The 18,693-nt window shown below is 47.8% G+C and overlaps 1 protein-coding gene across 3 annotated transcripts in view; it reads right to left on the bottom strand.

Annotated features, from left to right (window-relative positions):
* The window catches only part of PIK3CB (phosphatidylinositol-4,5-bisphosphate 3-kinase catalytic subunit beta), a 254,144-nt gene extending 238,626 nt beyond the window's left edge, over positions 1-15,518 (bottom strand). Inside the window, exons 1-2 of one of the 3 annotated variants that reach the window (XM_074405842.1) lie at positions 15,303-15,518; positions 12,151-12,248 (exon numbers count right to left, since the gene is read on the bottom strand). The gene's annotated coding sequence lies outside the window, so the exon portion shown is untranslated. Of the gene's footprint in view, positions 1-12,150; positions 12,249-14,662; positions 14,947-15,302 lie in introns of those variants that run through there. The other 2 variants (XM_074405841.1, XM_074405843.1) reach the window with 2 other exon arrangements.
* Between the last annotated feature and the right edge of the window lie 3,175 nt (positions 15,519-18,693).

Below are 18,693 nucleotides of genomic sequence, written 5' to 3'. Positions count from 1 at the left end.
TTGGGATTATGGGCGTGAGCCACCGCGCCTGGCCAGAAATTGCAACCTTTTATTTATTTATTAAAAAAGAAGGCCGGGCGCGGTGGCTCAAGCCTGTAATCCTAGCACTTTGGGAGGCCGAGGCGGGTGGATCACGAGGTCGAGAGATTGAGACCATCCTGGTGAACATGGTGAAACCCCGTCTCTACTAAAAATACAAAAAATTAGCTGGGCATGGTGGCCTGTAATCCCAGCTACTCAGGAGGCTGAGGCAGGAGAACTGCCTGAACCCAGGAGGTGGAGGTTGCGGTGAGCCGAGATCGGGCCATTGCACTCCAGCCTGGGTAACAAGAGTGAAAGTCTGTCTCAAAAAAAAAAAAAAAAAAAAAGATGGGGAGGGTGTGGGGGAGGAAAAAAAAAAAGATGGGGGTCTCACTATGTTGCCCAGGCTGGAGTGCAGTGGCTATTCACAGGCTTAATCCCACTACTGATCAGCTTGGGAGTTATGACCTGCTTTGTTTCCAACCTGGGCCAGTTCACCCCTCCTTAGGCAACTTGGTGGTCCCCCGCTCCTGGGAGGTCACCATACTGATGCCAAACTTAGTGTGGACACCCGATCGGCATAGTGCACTACAGCCCAGAACTCCTGGGCTCAAGTGATCCTCCCACCTCAGCCCCCCCGAAGTAGTGGGGACTACAGGCATGCACCACCGCACCCGGCCAGAAATGGCAACCTTTATGCATTGCTAATGGGACTGTAAAATGGCACAGCCACTGTGGAAAATAGCACGGCAGTTCCTTTAAAAAATTAAAAATAGCCGGGTGCAGTGGCTCAAGCCTGTAATCCCAGCACTTTGGGAGGCCGAGGTGGGTGGATCACAAGGTCAAGAGATCAAAACCATCCTGGTCAACACGGTGAAACCCCGTCTCTACTAAAAATACAAAACATTAAGGCCGGGCGCGGTGGCTCAAGCCTGTAATCCCAGCACTTTGGGAGGCCGAGGCGGGTGGATCACGAGGTTAAGAGATCGAGACCATCCCGGTCAACATAGTGAAACCCCGTCTCTACCAAAAATACAAAAAAAAATTAGCTGGGCATGGTGGCGCGTGCCTGTAATCCCAGCTACTCAGGAGGCTGAGGCAGGAGAATTGCCTGAACCCAGGAGGCGGAGGTTGCGGTGAGCCGAGATCGCGCCATTGCACTCCAGCCTGGGTAACAAGAGCGAAACTCCGTCTCAAAAAAAAAAAAAAAAAAAAAAAAATACAAAACATTAGCTAGGCATGATGGCGTGTGCCTGTAATCCCAGCTACTTAGGAGGCTGAGGCAGGAGAATTGCCTGAACCCAGGAGGCGGAGGTTGCGATGAGCCGAGATCTCGCCACTGCACTCCAGCCTGGGTAACGAGTGAAACTCCACCTCAAAAAAAAAAAAAAAAAAAAAGAAAAGAAAAAGAAAAAATTAAAAATAGAACAACTCTATGATCCAGCAATTCCACTTCTGGGTATACCCAAAAGAATGGGAAGCAGGGACTCAAATAAACATTTGCACACCCTTGTTTATAGCAGTATTATTTACAATGGCCAAGAGGTGGAAACAAACCAAGTGTCCATCAAAGGAAGAATGGATAAACAAAATGTGGCATATACATACAGTGAAACATGACTCAGCCTTAAAAAGGAAGGAAGTCCTGTCACATGTTGCAACGTGGGTAAACCTTAAGTCATTTTGCTAAATGAAGTAAGCCAGTCACAAAAAGGCAAATGTTGTATGATTCCACTGCCTAAAATGTTAAATTCATAGAAACAGAAAGTTGAATGAGTAGTTGCCATGGCGTGGAAGAAGGGGAAACTGGGGAGTTGTTTAATGGGTATAACATTTTAGTTTTGCAAGATGAAAAAGTTCTGGAGGCTGGGCACGGTGCTCATGCCTGTAATCCCAGCACTTTGGAAGACTGAGGAGGGCAGATCCCTTGAGCCTGGAAACAAGACCAGCCTGGGCCACATGGTGAAACCTCTCTACGAAAAATACAAAAATTACCTGGGTGTGGCGGTATGTGCCTATAGTCCCAGTTACATGGGAGACTGAGGTGAAAGGATCACCTGAGCCCAGGGAGGTAATTGCAGTGATCCATGATAGCACCACTGCACTCCAACCTGGGCGACAGAGTGAGGCCCTGTCTCAAAAAAAAAAAAAAGTTCTGGAGATCAGTTGCACAACAATGTGAATACACTTCACAGTCTTGAACTGTATATACACTTAAAAATGGATAAGATATAGCTGGGTGTGCTGGCAGGCACCTGTAGTCCCAGCTACTTGGGAGGCTGAGACAGGAGAATCAGTTGAACCTGGGAGGTGGAAGTTGCAGTGAGCTGAGATTGCGCCACTGCACTCTAGCCTGGGCAACAGAGCGAGATTCCATCTCAAAAACAAACAAAACAAAAAAAGGGATAAGATAATACATTTTATGTTATGTGTTTTTTACATTTAAAATAAATCATAGAAAAACTCAATGAAAAGGTTAATAAATGAATTAGATATAATTGAAGGGGAAATTAATAAACTAGAACTACCAAAATTACTCAGAATATAGTACAGAGAAATAAAGAGATAATCAGGAAACCTGTATGATAAAATTAGAAGGTCTAACATTTGGCTAACTGGGGTTCTGGAAGAAAAGAATAGAGAAAATGGATAGGTAACATTCAAAGAGAAAATGCCTGAGAAATTTTCCAGAATTGTTGAAAAATATGAATCCTGTTTGTTTTTTTCCTCCTTTTTCCAATAAGCCTTTTGCACTCCTAAAATCCTGTTTCAGAAATCACAATGAATTTCAAGAATGATAAAAATAATCTACACTTAGACTCCTCAAAGAGAAACTGCAGATCAGACAGGAAGATTACATTAAATACATTCAGAAAGCAATCAAGACCTATTTCAAACTGGCCGCAGTGGCTCATGCCTGTAATCTGCTGAGGTGGGTAGATCTCTTGAGGTCAGGAGTTTAAAACCAGCCTGGCTAACATGGTGAAACCCTGTCTCTCCTAAAAATACAAAAATTAGCTGGGCATGGTGGCACATACCTATAATTCCAGCTACTTGGGAGGCTGAGGCAGGAGAATTGCTTGAACCTGGGAGGCAGAAGTTGTGGTGAGCCTGGGCAACAAGAGTGAAACTCTGCCAGGCGCGGTGGCACGTGCCTGTAGTCCCAGCTACTCCGGGGGGGCTGAGGTGAGAGGATCGCTTGAGTCCAGGAGTTCTGGGCTATATTGAGCTATGCTGATCGGGTGTCTGCACTAAGTTTGGCATCAGTATGGTGACCTCCCGGGAGCTGGGAACCACCAGGTTGCCTAAGGAGGGGTGAACTGGCCCAGGCTGGAAACGGAGCGGGATCATGCCTGTGAATGGCCACTGCACGCCAGCCTGAGCAACATACCGAGACCCCATCTCTAAAAAATAAATAAATAAAGTGAAACTCTTGTCTCAAAATAATAAATAAATAAACAAATATACACTTAATGAGGAATTTGAAGTTAGCTATTGCTAGGTATGGTTATGCCCTATTTCCTACTCTCTTTCTCCTACCCTCTGTTTGTCTTCATTAATTTTTTTTTTTTTTTTTTGAGATGCAGTCTTACTCTGTCACCCAGGCTGGAGTGCATTGGTGTGATCTCAACTCACTGAAACCTCTGCCTCCCAGCTTCAAACAATTCTCCTGCCTCAGCCTCCAGAGTAGCTGGGATTACAGGTTTGTGCCACCATGCCTGGCTATTTTTTGTTGAGACAGAATTTCATCATGTTGACCAGGCTGGTCTCGAACCTCTGGACTCAAGTGATCTGCCCAACTTGGCCTCCCAGAGTGCTGGGATTACAAGTGTGAGCCACCAACCACCCCCGGCCTGTTTGTCTTCATTAACATGAATGACAGCGTTTACTCTATAACTAGGAGAAGAGAGAGAAGTGAGATGAAAGATGAGAGGGGAAAGGAACTTTTTTGAAGGAGGAAAGGATATTTGGCTTTTTTTTTTTTTGAGACGGAGTTTCGCTCTTGTTACTCAGGCTGGAGTGCAATGGCACGATCTCGGCTCACCGCAACCTCCGCCTCCTGGGCTCAGGCAATTCTCCTGCCTCAGCCTCCTAAGTAGCTGGGATTACAGGCACGCGCCACCATGCCCAGCTAGTTTTTTGTATTTTAGTAGAAACGGGGTTTCACCATGTTGACCAGGATGGTCTCGATCTCTCGACCTCGTGACCCACCCGCTTCGGCCTCCCAAAGTGCTGGGATTATAGGCTTGAGCCACCGCGCCCAGACGATATTTGGCTTTTAATACTGGTATTGACCTGGAGAGGAATGGAGTCTAGAAGGGCCACTGCTTCATTACCATTTGGGGTTGGTGTAGGGGGGTGGGAGAGTATGGTAAAATTATTTCCACAGAAAGCCTCTATGGGGCAGAAGACCACATTCAATGATGGTGCCCATCTGTACAAGAGCTTAGTAGCTCTAAAGTATACTTAGATATGTCATCTCATGTAATCTCTGAGAGAGAGGTCACTTGCCTACTTACTCTCTCAGGTAATGCCAACAACAATATTTCTAGATATCTTGGTTAGTCTTTTTTCTTCTTCTTCTCTTAGAGACAGAGTCTCACTCTGTTGCCCAGACTGGAGTGCAGTGGTGTGATCATAGTTCACTTTACAGTGTGGTGGCTCACGCCTGTAATCCCAGCACTTTGGGAGGTCAAGGCAGGCGGATCACTTGAGGTCAGGAGTTTGAGATCAGCCTGGGCAGCATGGTGAAATCCCATCTCTATTAAAAACACAAAGCTTAGCCGGGCGTGGTGGCGCAGACCTGTAGTCCCAGTTACTCAGAAGTCTGAGGCAGGAGAATCGCTTGAAACTGGGGTGGCGGAGACTGCAGTGAGCCAAGATCTCGACACTGCACTCCAGCCTGGGTAACAGGGTGAGACACTCTCTCAAATAAACAAGCACTTCAAATTTATGATGTGCAAAATGTCAGTCTGCTGAATTCGTTCTTTCAAGTTGCTTGTCTTGCAGTCTTTCCTGTCTCAGAAAATGGCAACCCCATCCTTCCAGATGCTTAGACGAACACTTCGGAAGCAGCCTTCTCTTCTTGCTTCTCTCATAGCTCATGTCAAATCTATTAGGGAATCCTAATGCCTAGGATTTTACCTTTCAAACTATATTCAGAATCCAACCACTGCTCATCACCTCCTCTACTACCATACCCGTCTAAGTCTCCATCACCTCTCATTTGGATTACTGCAAGAGCCTGCTTGACTATCACACATGGTAGGAGTTCAATAAATAACTACAAAATGAATAAATGAAATATCGCCCAACTATGGGTTACCATTGGCTCTTTGGTGTCTCATAGTTAAGCTAGAGACTCCTCACCGTATTTTGGGAGACAACAGAAAGACGTATTATTTGGCCAGGAAATACTGTGAGACACAGAGGAGGCAATGTGAAAGGAAGTTAAAGCGAACATGAAACAGGAGAGAGACAGTGGAGCTGTGGCTCTAAGGACTGTGAGTGAGACTCAGCAAAGGCACACCAGGCCATCGAGTGCACTGTCCCTGCCACCCTGACTGCCCATCCTTTGCTCCTATAGAGCTTGACTGGATATCCTGCTTCCCTCTGCTGACCAGTTCAACCCAGTGTCCTATAGGGTGATCTTCAAGAAGCCAGCACAGAGCTGGCTGAGTGCGGTGGCTCATGCCTATAATCACAGCACTTTGGGAGGCAGAGACGGATCATGAGATCAGGAGTTCGAGACCAGCCTGACCAACATGGTGAAACTCTAGAAAAATTAGCCAGGCGTGGTGTCTCGTGTCTGTAATCCCAGCTACTTGGGAGGCTGAGGCAGGAGAATTGGTTGAACCCAGGAGGTGGAGGTTGCAGTGAGCTGAGATCGTGCCACTGCACTCTAGCCCAGGCAACAGAGCGAGACCCCATCTCAAAAGAAAAAGAAGCAAGCACAGGTGAATGACCCTCCCTTAGGACCAAGTGAAGAAAGCAGTTTCCTTCTGAGTGTTGGAGCTGTGTCCTCTAGAGGGAATTGAGTGGACCAGCCAAGTTCTTCAAACTGGGCTGGAGAGGAAAGGTAAGGAAGGGTTGTAGGTGTGGCCTGGCCTGAGATCCCTTCTTCTATATCTTGGGCCACTCTAGGGTCCATCCTTCTCTCTTTCCCTATAGGGCAGATGCAGAAGCTGCTCTCTAGAGCCCAGATCTTGTGCCTGCTTCAGGAGTGCTTCCAGGAGTTTGTAGTTTGTTCCCCTGTCTCTTACTAGCCATTTTTGCAGTAGGCACCTAAGGCCCGATTCCTTCATCTCGGTCACTCAGGTGAGTGAGTGACTGGCCAAGCGAATATGGTTTGGGAAAAGCACTTGGCTGGGTCTCCTACACGTTAAGTTCAATTTCCTCCTTTGGGTGTGTTTTAGCTTCCAGCTGGGATCTTTGCCATAGAAATTTTAACAACCACACTCGGCACGGAGGCTCTAAAAGCTCTATAGGCAAACACATAAATAGAAAGGAATTCCTAAGGCAAGCCAAGCAGTTATCAGAATATCCACCCCTACCAGAGTCGGAAGCTTTGTCCTCGCCTCCCAGTAACTGCTTAGTGAGAATTATTTAACCAGCTTGAATTCTTTCTACAACCACACTGAAATCAGATATCCTGAGGGAAGGGGAAATTTTCCTGCACCCCAACCCTGTTCCTCTCCAAGCCTTTCTCATCTAGCCAACAGCACTGTCATTCACATGTCTGCTTGAGAGAAAAACTGAGAGGTTTGCTTTTATTCTTCCTTGTCCCTCACCCCTCCTCTTATCAGCAAAGCTTATTGCCTCTACAAAGTGTGGCTGGAATGTGCCTTGAGTCTATCTTCTCCTCACTATTTGGTGTCAATTGTGTTCATCTTGGACAATTGCTAACTGATCTCCTGCCTCCACTGTTGGTTTTTCTCTTCTTTTCTTTCTTTTTGTTTTCTTTTTGAGACAGAGTTTCGCTCTTGTTGCCCAGGCTGCAATGCAATGGCGCGATCTTGGCTCACTGCAACCTCCGCCTCCCAGGTTCAAGTAATTCTCCTGCCTCAGCCTCTGGAGTAGCTGGGATTACAGGCATGCACCACCATGCCTATCTAATTTTTTGTATTTTTAGTAGAGATGGGGTTTCTCCATGTTGATCAGGCTGGTCTCGAACTCCTGACCTCATGTAATTCACCTGCTTTGGCTTTCCAAAGTGCTGGGATTACAGGCATGAGCCAAGGCCCCTGGCCTTAGGGCCACTTTTTTGAGACAGAGTCTCACTCTGTTACCCAGGCTGGAGTGCAGTGGCACAATCTCAGCTCACTGCAACATCTGCCTCCTGGGTTCACGCAATTCTCCTTCCTCAGCCTCCTGAGTAGCTGGGACTATAGGCACATGCCACCATGCCTGGCTAATTTTGTATTTTTGGTAGAGACAGGGATTCACCATGTTGGCCAGGCTGGTCTCGAACTCTTGACTTTAGGTGATCCTCCCTCCTTGGCCTCCCAAAGTGCTGGGATTACAGGTATGAACCACTGTACCCAGCAGAGCCATCTTTCAAGACAGTAAATCCTGTCACTGCCTTGCTCACAACCCTTGTTTGCTAGAGCAGCTATGGGGAGAATAAACTCCTACTGAACTTTTGATCATTTCAGACTTCTTCAGGGCTCAAGAGGCACTGCATAATGTGACTCAGTCTTCCTTTCCAGCCACGATTCTTAGTGCTCTCCCCTTCAGCCACCTGACCTTCTCTGCTCCTCAGTGGGCCAAGCTTGTTCTGTCTTAGAGCCAGGGGGTTTGTTGTTGGCTATGCTAAAAATGCTCTGTGAAGATGTCCTCATGGCTGGCTCCTTGGTATTTAAGTCTGAGTTCGGTTAGTATTGCTCCATAATGAAACACTGAAAACTCTGTGGCTTCAAAACAACAATCATTTATTTTGCTCACATATCTGCATTTTGGGCAGGGCTTCATGGGGAAGGCTCATTTTGCTCCATGCAGCATCAGCTAGGGCAAATCAGCTAACTGAGAATTTGCCTCTGAATTGGCTCACTCACGTGACAGTCATCTATGAGTTAAGCCAGGGTTGAAGGCTGGGGGCTTCAGGTGTTCTCCATGTAGCTAGGCTCCTGGGAATGTGTCCCAAAAAAGTCAGGTAGAGGCTGGATGTGGTGGCTCATGTTTATTACAACACTTTGGGAGGCAAAAAAAAATTTTTTTTTTTTTGAGATGGAGTTTTGCTCTGTCGCCCAGGCTGGAGTGCAGTGGTGCGATCTCAGCTCACTACAACCTCTGCCTCCCAGGTTCAAGCAATTCTCCTGCCTCAGCCTTCTGAGTAGCTGGGATTACATGCCCAGCTAATTTTTTTGTATTTTTTTTTTTTTTTTTTTTTTTAAGACGGAGTTTCGCTCTCGTTACCCAGGCTGGAGTGCAATGGCGCGATCTCGGCTCACCGCAACCTCCGCCTCCTGGGTTCAGGCAATTCTCCTGCCTCAGCCTCCTGAGTAGCTGGGATTACAGGCACGTGCCACCATGCCAAGCTAATTTTCTGTATTTTTAGTAGAGACGGGGTTTCACCATGTTGACCAGGATGGTCTCGATCTCTTGACCTCGTGATCCACCCGCCTCGGCCTCCCAAAGTGTTGGGATTACAGGCGTGAGCCACCGCGCCCAGCGGAACTCACTTTTATACACAACAGCAATAGCTTTTACGTTACTGCAGGTCTTCCAAAAAGTAGATGCCAAGACTGGGTTAGACCTCAAGAGTTTTACTGAGAAAAAGCCTGAAAGGGAAAATGGAAAGGAAGCTGGTGAAGGTTGGGAGAGCATCAGGCTGTGATGGAGAACAGAGGGGAGGAAGGAAGGAAGGCAAGTTAGATGGGAAGAATCTTATAGTACAGTGGAATTCTTTTTTTTTTTTTTTGAGACAGAGTCTCGCTCTATTGCCCAGGCTGGAGTGCAGTGGTGCAATCTCAGCTCACAATGCAGTGGAATTCTAAGAAAGTTTTGGCATCACTTTTGAGGAGGGGTGTCCTTGAGTCAAAACTTCCTCTGGGGCCAGGCGCGGTGGCTCAAGCCTGTAATCCCAGCACTTTGGGAGGCCGAGGCGGGTGGATCACGAGGTCAAGAGATCGAGACCATCCTGGTCAACACGGTGAAACCCCGTCTCTACTAAAAATACAAAAAATCAGCTGGGCATGGTGGCGTGTGCCTGTAATCCCAGCTATTCAGGAGGCTGAGGCAGGAGAATTGCCTGAACCCAGGAGGAGGAGGTTGCGGTGAGCCAAGATCGTGCCATTGCACTCCAGCTTGGGTAACGAGAGCGAAACTCCGTCTCAAAAAAAAAAAAAAAAAAGAAAAAGAAAAAAAAAAAACTTCCTCTGAGAAGAGTCCTACATCTCCTGGGTACAGTGTTCCCACCACGCTCAGTCATTGACTGGGAGCAGCCTGTGGGAAGTTGTGATGGATTTCAGAGCACACAGGACCACTAGTCAAATCCACTTTCTGCAGGTGAGCTCTGAGAGGCACATTCTCATGGTTGCTTCAGTTCACCTCCTGGCACTGCACAAACATGCTTTTCCACACAGGTTCCTTGAGGCCTTTTTCTAACTAGTTGGACAGCTCCAGTCCCCATTGCTGCAGCTGATCTCACTGGTTCTTATCTTCTCCCTCCTCCACCATCTACTCAATCCCCCTCACCCTCATGGATCACTTTTGCTGGTTGTAGCTTGTCCAGTGGAGTGACCGTTGGTAATTATACCCTTCTCAGACTGGGGTTACTACACATGTCCATTCACAATTACAATGCGGGGGAGGGGGGAAGGGCGTGGTGGCTCACAGCTGTAATCCCAGCACTTTGGGAGGCCAAGGGGGCGGATTGCTTGAGCTCAGGAGTCAGAGACCAGTCTGGGCAGCATAGCAAGAACCCCGTCTCTGCAAAAAAAACAAAACAGCCAGACGTAGTGCTGTGCCCCTGTATTCCCAGCTACTTGGGAGGCTGAGGCAGGAGAATCCCTTGAACACGAGGTAGAGTGGGTGGCGGGGTCAGGCCAGTGTGGGGCGGAGGCTGCAGTGATCTGATATTGCCATCAATTACCCCTGCTGTTATGGGGACTCTTCCTCTCCTATGATAGACACCGGAGATTAGCTATAGCTTGTAATTCAATGGGACCCTTGTTGTGTCCTTTGGTAAGAGTGCAGTGCCTTTGGGGACTGGGGTCTCTAACCTTGCAGAGCCTAGAGTTGCAGGGACAGGAAGCACAAGAGTGGGTCACTGGGACCGATGGGAGTGCGGCCACTCCTTTGGTTCTCGACCCACTGCAGATTGCCATCTTCCCTGGCTTAGCTGAGCTATGGTTTCATGGCAGTCTCCCTTTATCTCACCTGGACTAGTTTTGCCTCCTCAGGCTGCCTCTAAGCACCAGGTTCCTGGCTCTCCACTCTCGGAAGCCTCATTGTTGCCTCAGTGTGATTTCTGTGATATTTGTTTTGAATGGGCAGTTATTCAGAAGATTCAAAATTCAAGAGTCACAAAACAGCATTTCAGTGAAACGTTTCCCTCCTACTTCTATTTTCCAGCCACCCAAGTTCCCCTCTACAACAAATGTTTTCAATTTTTTAGATACCACAACACACCTTTTTTACCCAGATGGCAACATATTATACACATTGTTCTATACCTTGTGTGCATGTTTTTAAAAATTCTCATAGAGGTGAGATTAGATCTTAGAGAGCATTTCAAATTGGTATCTAAAGAGATTTATTTTTTCTTTTTTTGAGACAGAGTCTTGCTCTGCTGCTCAGGCTGGAATGCAGTGGTGCCACCTGAGCTTACAAAAAACTCCACCTCCCGAGTTCAAGCAATTCTCATGTTTTAGCCTCCAGAGTAGCTGGGATTACAGGAGTGCGCGACAAAATTAGGAAGCCGACTTTTTATATTTTCAGTAGAGACAGTGTTTCACCATACTGGTCAGGTTGGTCTCGAACTCCTGACCTCAGGTGATCTGCCTGCTTTGGCTTCCCAAAGTGCTGGGATTATAGGAGTGAGTCATTGCACCCAGCCCCTAAAGAGATTTCTCATTTCATTTTTACTGATAATTTGGTGTGTGGGTGTGTGAGAGAGAAAGAGAGAGAGAGAGAGGGAGAGAGAGAGAGAGAGAGAGAGAGAGAGGAGAGAGAATGTACTATAATTTATTTAACCAGTCTACCAATTGATGGGCATTTAGTTTTTTCTTATTCTCTGTGATTACAAACTATGTTGTGATTAATAACTGTGTACATTCCAGGTATGTGAGTATTATCTATAGAATAAATTTCTAGCAGTTGAATCACTGGGCCAAAGGGTATTTAGATTTGTCATTTAATGGTTCATTGCCAAAATCACCTTTCGCAGGGATGGTGCAAGTTTGCCTTCTTCCCTTAATGTGCCTGTTTCTCCAGAGTTTTGCTGACTCAAAGATGTTAACAAATCTTTTCAATCTTTGTCAATATGAAAAGATAAAAACAGTATCTCAGCTGGGCGCAGTGGCTCATGCCTGTAATCCCAGCACTTTGTGAGGACGGGCTGGGCGGATCATGAGGTCAGGAGTTTGAGACCAGCCTGGCCAAAATGGTAAAACCTGTCTCTACTAAAACTACAAAAATTAGCTGGGTGTGGTGGTGGGCGACTGTAATTCCAGCTACTCAGGAGGCTGAGGCAGAAGAATTGCTTGAACCCAGGAGGCAGAGGTTGCAGTGAGCCGAGATCATGCCACTGTACTCCAGCCTGGGTGACAGAGTGAGGCTCTGTCTCAAAAAAAAAAAAAAATAAATCTCAAAACTGTTTTAATTCACTAAGATTAGCCATGTGAAACTGCTATTTTTAAGGTAAAAATAATTGTTGAATACTGGCAATTTCATATTCTTTTATTTCTTTGTGAGACTGTAGATCTCAGTTCATTTTTGGATTTTTTCTGTTTATAATTTAATTTAATTTTGGCTCGGTGTGGTGGCTCACCCCTGTAATCCCAGCACTTCGGGAGGTCAAGGAGGGTGGGTCGTCTCAGGTTTTGAGTTCTAGACCAGCCTGACCAACATGGAGAAACCCTGTCTCTACTAAAAACTACAAAATCAGCTGGGCGTGGTGGCACATACCTGTAATCCCAGCTACTCAGGAGGCTGAGGCAGGAGAATTGCTGGAACCAGGGAGGCAGAGGTTGGAGTGGGTCAAGATCGTGCCAGTGCACTCTAGCCTGGGAAACAAGAGCAAAACTTCATCTCAAAATAAATAAATAAAATTTAATTTAATTTAAAACAATTTAAAATTTCAGTAGCTTTTGGGGTCTAACGGATTTTTGCTTGCATGGAGATGGACTCGAGGCTAAGACTTATAAGAATCGGATGAGAAGCCTGAAGGGGTGTGGTTAGACGGGGCAAAGCTAGAAAACTCTTGCACTCAGCTAGGCCCGATAGGATCAGTATGTGCTGCTCTGCCTCCTCTAGGTGCTTGTATTTGTTCCCAATCTAGAACAAGCTGCTTCAGTCCAGCACAGAGCACTCACAGGGATAAAATGATGGGAAACCTGAGCTCTGTACATCTGGAGTCTTGCAGTTCTCCCGAGCACAGATGTCACAGATGTGGAGTCACCCCAAGGAACTGCCCCATCACATTTTGTTTAGAGCCTCAGAGGACCGAGAGCCTGTCCCATCCTCTCTCTCTCTCTGTGGTGCTCAACTAAGTATTTGTCCAGTTCTGTCCTGTCCTGGGCACTGAGGGTGGAGAGAAGAAACAAAGCAGAATGAGGGGGTGTTCTGCCTTCAGGATCCACCATTATGGGAGGCTATCTCCTCAGGGGTCCCCAGAGCAGCCCCCTGCCCTCTGAAAAGTTTTCATGACTCTTATCGTGAGTACCTGAGCTTTGGTCTTTTTTTTTTTTTAATTGAAGACTATATATTACATGTAATTTATCATAGCAGGGCTACATCCGCACATCTAGACCTGCTGTGATAACTTTAAAGGCTACACAAGCTTTCACTGGATGGACGAATCATACAGTTCCTCTGTTAACGGACATTTAGGTTGTTCTTGCCGTTGACAGCACTACCACAAACCTTTCTTGTGATTCTTTGTGCAAGTGTATCCGTTGAATAAGCTCCTAAAAGTAGAACTGTTGGGTTAAAAGATGTGTGCATTTAAAAAATGTGATTAGTATCAACTGTTCAGATAACAGTTCAGATTGTCTCTCATGTAGAAACAGAGGCTCCCAGAAGCCAGGTCCTCTCCAGTCCTCCCTATGTCACACATCCCAGCGTTCCACAGGACTCACTGCTTTTTCACATTTGGTCTGACTTGCTGATAAGGGTCTCAAATTGTCTCCCATTAGCACAATCTTCCTAAAACTCCATTTTCATCTATAGTATGGATATGCCATAATCAAATTCATTTCCCTATCACTGGAACTTTATTGAGGTTGCCTCTGTATGGAGCTATGCAGATAATTTTGCAAAGAGCATTTGGGGCTAGGTGTGGTGGCTCATGCCTGTAATCCCAGCGTTTTGGGATGCTGAGGCGAGGAGGTCACTTGAGGTTGAGGGCAGGAGTTTGAGACCAGCCTGGCCAACATGGTGAAACTCTGTCTCTACCAAAAAATACAAAAATTTGCCAGGTATGGTGGTGGGCGCCTGTAGTCCCAGCTACTGGGGAGGCAGAGGTAGGAGAATCTCTTGAACCTGGGAGACGGAGGTTGCAGTGAGCTGAGAGATGGCGCCACTGCACTCCAGCCTGACAGAGTGAGACCCTATTAAAAAACAAAAAACCGAATTGCACTTCTGCCCAAAACCCTTGCCTGAGCTAATAAGAATAGCTAAATGTATTGAGCACTTACTATGTGTGTGCCCTGCCCTTTGCAATGTATTAGCTCAAAACTTCGATGAATTAGATATTTTTATGAGCTTAGTTTTACAGATGTGAAAGCTGAGGAAGACAGATAAATAGCATGTTCAGGGTCCTAGAGCTGGTAAGAGACGGGGTTGGAGTTAAAACCCACAGTCTAGCTCCACTCAGTGGGCCTGATCACTGTGAAATGCCAGGCTGTGAGTCCCAGACTGGGGCTTTGAGTGCAAAGGGTGGCCATATTTGAAAGTGAGATGCTGTCCAATTACTCTCTGAAAGGGCTATCTGTGCCATTCTCTGGTACCACCAGAGTGAGACTGAGGCCTTTTTTTTCTTCAAGGAGTATATCTTTTCCATTTCCATATCCTTGCATGTAGGGGATATGGAAATGAAATATACCCCACATAAGGTCAGGCATGGAGCAGGTAGGTGCCTGAGGGGTGGCTGGCTGGATGAATGGATGGATGGAGGAAGGGGAGCAGACAGGTGTGGAGAGAGGGAAGACAGGTCACACCAGAGAAGCCATCGCTCAGTGTGGCATCCTGCCTCTACAACTTATTCATTTAACACGTTTGAAGTTTTCCTTATTTTTCGATTCTTAGCTGACTCGTCCCTTCCTGGAGCGATCTGCTCAAGTGTCCCCTCTGATCAGAGCCTTCCCTGACCTTCCTGTCTCCACCGCACCATGCACTCCTTACCCTCCGAATCTCGCTTAGTTTTTCTCCACAGCACCCATCCCCATCTTACATGCACTTACACTTCTGTTTTGCTTACCGTCTGCCACATCCCCGTAGGGGATATATGAACTTCGCTAGGGCAGAGGCTTTATCTGTTCAATGATTCATCCCCGGGGACTTAGGATGTTTCCTGGTGTTAGTAGCTGCTCAGTCATTATTTGGTGAGTATGGCACCTATTATTCACTGTTCCAGGAGCTGGGAGTGCAGCGGCGGGCGGGACAGAGACTCCGCTTCAGGGCTCGACATTGATACTGCCTGATGGTGACGGCCCAGGGCTCCAGATCACCTGGTTTCTTTCTAAAGAAATCTAAGGCTGGCAGCGACGGCTCTCCCTGGGGCTCGACAGCCGCGCCCCCCGAGGCAAGCCCGCCCCACGGCGCCCCCTAACGGCCTTGCGCGCGCCGCACTGGGCCCCGCGCTCCGCGGAAACCCCGGGAGCTCCTCCTGGGCCATCTCCTCCCAACTTTCCGACACTTCTGCTTTCGCCCGGGACGGGAAGAGGAAGGAGAGTTGGGGGAGGGCGCAGCGCAGGGGGAGGCCGGCGCGGGCGGGGGAGGAAGGCTGGGGCTCTGGCGCCTTCTGCCACGGCGTCATCCGGAAGAACCGCTTTTTCAAGGGCGAAGACCCTACATTCTTGGAGGGCCTTCCTTTCCTCCGGGTCCAGCTCGGCTCTCACCTTACGCTCCTTCTCCCCGCGGGAGGTGAGGGGCTGCGGGGTCACAGGCGGAGGCGAGGGCCGAGCCAATGTCCATCCCGCCGCCCTACCTCTCCTAGGTCCTGCACCAGGGTTTTGGGACCAAAGCAAGCGCGGTGCCTCTGTGTTTGGGGTCGAGCGTCTTCACGGTCCGCGAACACTACGCATGAGTCCTCGGGCGCGGGGTGGGCGGACGCCCTGCCCCGGGGAATCCCAGGGATCCGCGGGAAGAGGAAGGCCGGAGGCGCCCGAACAGAAGTCAGGGCGCCACCTGGCGGCCGCGTCCCGCAGCCCTCAACCCGCAGCCCGCAGCCCGCAGCCCGCCGCCCAGACGCGCCTTAGGGGCCGGTTGGCCCACGGGATTTGCAGACCCTACTCCTTCTGCAGGATCCCGGGTCCATTTCTCGTAATGGTTGCGGTCTGGGGTCACTGACATACGTACGCTAAGGTAGGATTGGACTTTGAAGAGCTGAGCAATGGCTGGGCATGGTGGCTCACTCCTGTAATCGCAGCCCTTTGGGATGCTGAGGCAGGAGGATCGCTTGAGTCTAACAGTTCGAGACCAAGTCTGGGCAACAGAGGGAGACCCTGCCTCTACCAAAAAGAGGAAAAAAAAAGTGGGGTGGTGGCGCGCCTCTGTAGTAGTCTCAGCTACTCGGGAGGCTGAGGTGGGAGGATCTTGAGCCTGGCAGGTCCAGGCTGCAGTGAGCTGTGACTGCACCACTGCACTCCAGATTGAGCAATAGAGCGAGACCCTGTCAAACAAACAAATCCAAAAACCCCAAACCAAAACAAAAAACAAAAACAGGAAAACAATGTGTAAAAGAGCTGAGCACAGAACAGTTCAAGCATGAGAACGGCTTTTGTTAGCGTTGGAACTCAAGTTTCAAGTTTCCTGACTTCATGGATGCCCTGAGGGCTCAAGGTGGCTCTCCCTCCTCTCCACACTTCTCTTTTTTCTCCCTGTCTATATTGTTCCTTTTATTCGTGTGTGTGTGTGTGACTATAAAAGGAATACATAGACATAATTTTTAAAAATGGAAAAAGTTCCGGTTGGAAGTTTTCCCCTTCCTGAAAACATGGGTCTGTGCTCACGGGAAATGCAGGTTTGGTGGTTCTCCTTCCTTAATACTGGCAGGACTCTTGGCCAGGGGTCAAGTCCAGTCCCTTCCTGGAGTGGGCAGGACTGGCCCGTTTATCTCCAGGGCTGGAAGCATCTTGTAGGGAGCTCCGGAATTGGTGAGGCTTTGTGGGTGGGAGGTAGGGGGTGCCAGAAGGGAGCAAAGGGCATTCTCGAAGGTTTCTCTCCTTTTTTCCTTTTGCATAACTTGATTAATCTTTTGTTCTTGTCAAATTCTTGCCCATTCAAAAAGTTTTATTATTATTATTATTATTTGAGATGGAGTTTTGCTCTTGTTGCCCAGGCTGGAGTGCAGTGGCATGATCTTGGCTCACTGCAACCTCCGCCTCCCAGGTTCAAGTGATTCTCCTGCCTCAGCCTCCCAAATAGCTGGGATTACAGGCATGCACCACCATGCCTGGCTAATTTTGTATTTTTAGTAGAGATGGGGTTTCACCATGTTGGCCAGGTTGGTTTTGAACTCCTGACCTCAAGTGATCCACCCACCTTGGGTTCCCAAAGTGCTGGGATTACAGGCATGAGCCTCTGTGCACAGTGATATTATTTTTTTTGAGACAGGGTCTCACTTCGTCACCAGACTGGAGTGTATTGGCACAATCACGGCTCACTGCAGCCTCTGCCTCCCTGGGCTCAGGTGATCCTCCTATCTCAACCTCCTGAATACAGGCATGCACCACTGTGCCTGGCTAATTTTTTTTTTTTTCTTTTTGGTAGACATGGGGTTTCACCATGTTTCCCAGGCTGGTCTTGAACTCCTGGGCTCAAGTGATCCGCCCACCTCTGCCTCCCAAAGTGCTGGGATTACAAGGTATGAGCCACTGTGCCTGGACAGTTTTATTTTATCGTAGTAGGTTTGCCTTGTTTTGCTCTATTTTTTGATACAGGATCTCACTCTGTCGACTAGGCTAGAGTGCAGTGGTGCTATCTCAGCTCACTCACTGCAACCTTCACCTCCTGGGATCAGGTGATCCTCCCACTTCAGCCTCCCAAATAGCTGGGACCACAGGTGGGCACCACCATGTTCCTCAGGCTGATGTTGAACTCCTGGTTTCAAGCCACCCACCGGTCTTGGCCTCTCAAAGTGCTGGAATGACAGATGTGACCTACTGTGCTGGTCAGTTTTATTTTCTTGTACTAGGTATACCTTGTTTTATTAGTAGCCACTCATACCACGGATACCCATTTCTCAGTTGATCTGATTTTCTTACAAATGGTCACATCAGTGATGGGCCAGTATTCTAGATCTGGGGTGGCAGAAACCAAGGTTGGTGGTCCACTTTCCCACTTTAGTCAGGGGTGTCCAGTCCCAGAAGTCCAGGTTCCAGTAATAGGAAAGTCTTCTTCTTCTTTTTTTTTTTTTGAGGCAGTAGACCAGACTGGAGTGCAGTGCGAAGATCTCGGCTCACTGCAACCTCCACCTCTTGGGTACAGCTTCCCTTGTAGCTGGGATTGTAGACGTGTGCCACCACATCTGGCTAATTTTTGTATTTTTAGTAGAAATGGGGTTTTCCCATGTTGGCCAGGCTAGTCTTGAATTCCTGACTTCAAATGATGTGCCTGCCTCAGCCTCCCAAAGTGCTGGGATTACAGGCAGAGCTACCGTGCCCAGCCCTGCTGCCTTTATTTTCTGCCTTACATAGTACAAAATTGTGATTGTTCATTTTTGTTACTTAAGAAAAATTTTTATTGGAATACTCCATTTCATAAAATAGAATATATTTCCATTCTGCTGATATTATGCTCCAAAATATAGGTGTCTTTTTTTTTTTTTTTTTTTTTTGAGACGGAGTCTTGCTCCGTTGCCAGGCTGGAGTGCAGTGGTTTGATCTTGGCTCACTGCAACGTTTGCCTTTCTAGTTCAAGCGATTCTCCTGCCTCAGCCTCCCAAGTAGCTGGGACTACAGGCACACACCACCACACACGGCTAAATTTCGTAATTTTAGTACAGACAGGTTTCACCATGTTGGCCAGGATGATCTCAATCTCTTGACCTCATGATCCGGCCCCCTGGGCCTCCCAAAGTGATAGGTGTCTTCTTTCAAAGAGCTGACAATCTATGTCATGTGGTTTATTCAGGCAGCTCAGGGGTAGACAGAGTGAAGACAGGTCTAGGCTCAGAAACCAAGGATCACAGAGGTTACTGCTCTTGTGAGGCCCGGGGCCATTGTCTAGTGTGGTGCTTCCCAGGGTTTTGGAGTTCATGAGCCCATGGAGTATTGGGAAATCACATTG

This window comes from Saimiri boliviensis, chromosome 9 (assembly GCF_048565385.1).
Source record: "Saimiri boliviensis isolate mSaiBol1 chromosome 9, mSaiBol1.pri, whole genome shotgun sequence".
Classification (NCBI taxonomy): domain Eukaryota; kingdom Metazoa; phylum Chordata; class Mammalia; order Primates; family Cebidae; genus Saimiri; species Saimiri boliviensis.
The sequence above is the reverse complement of the archived record's forward strand: the minus strand, read 5'-3'. Positions and strand labels throughout refer to the sequence as shown.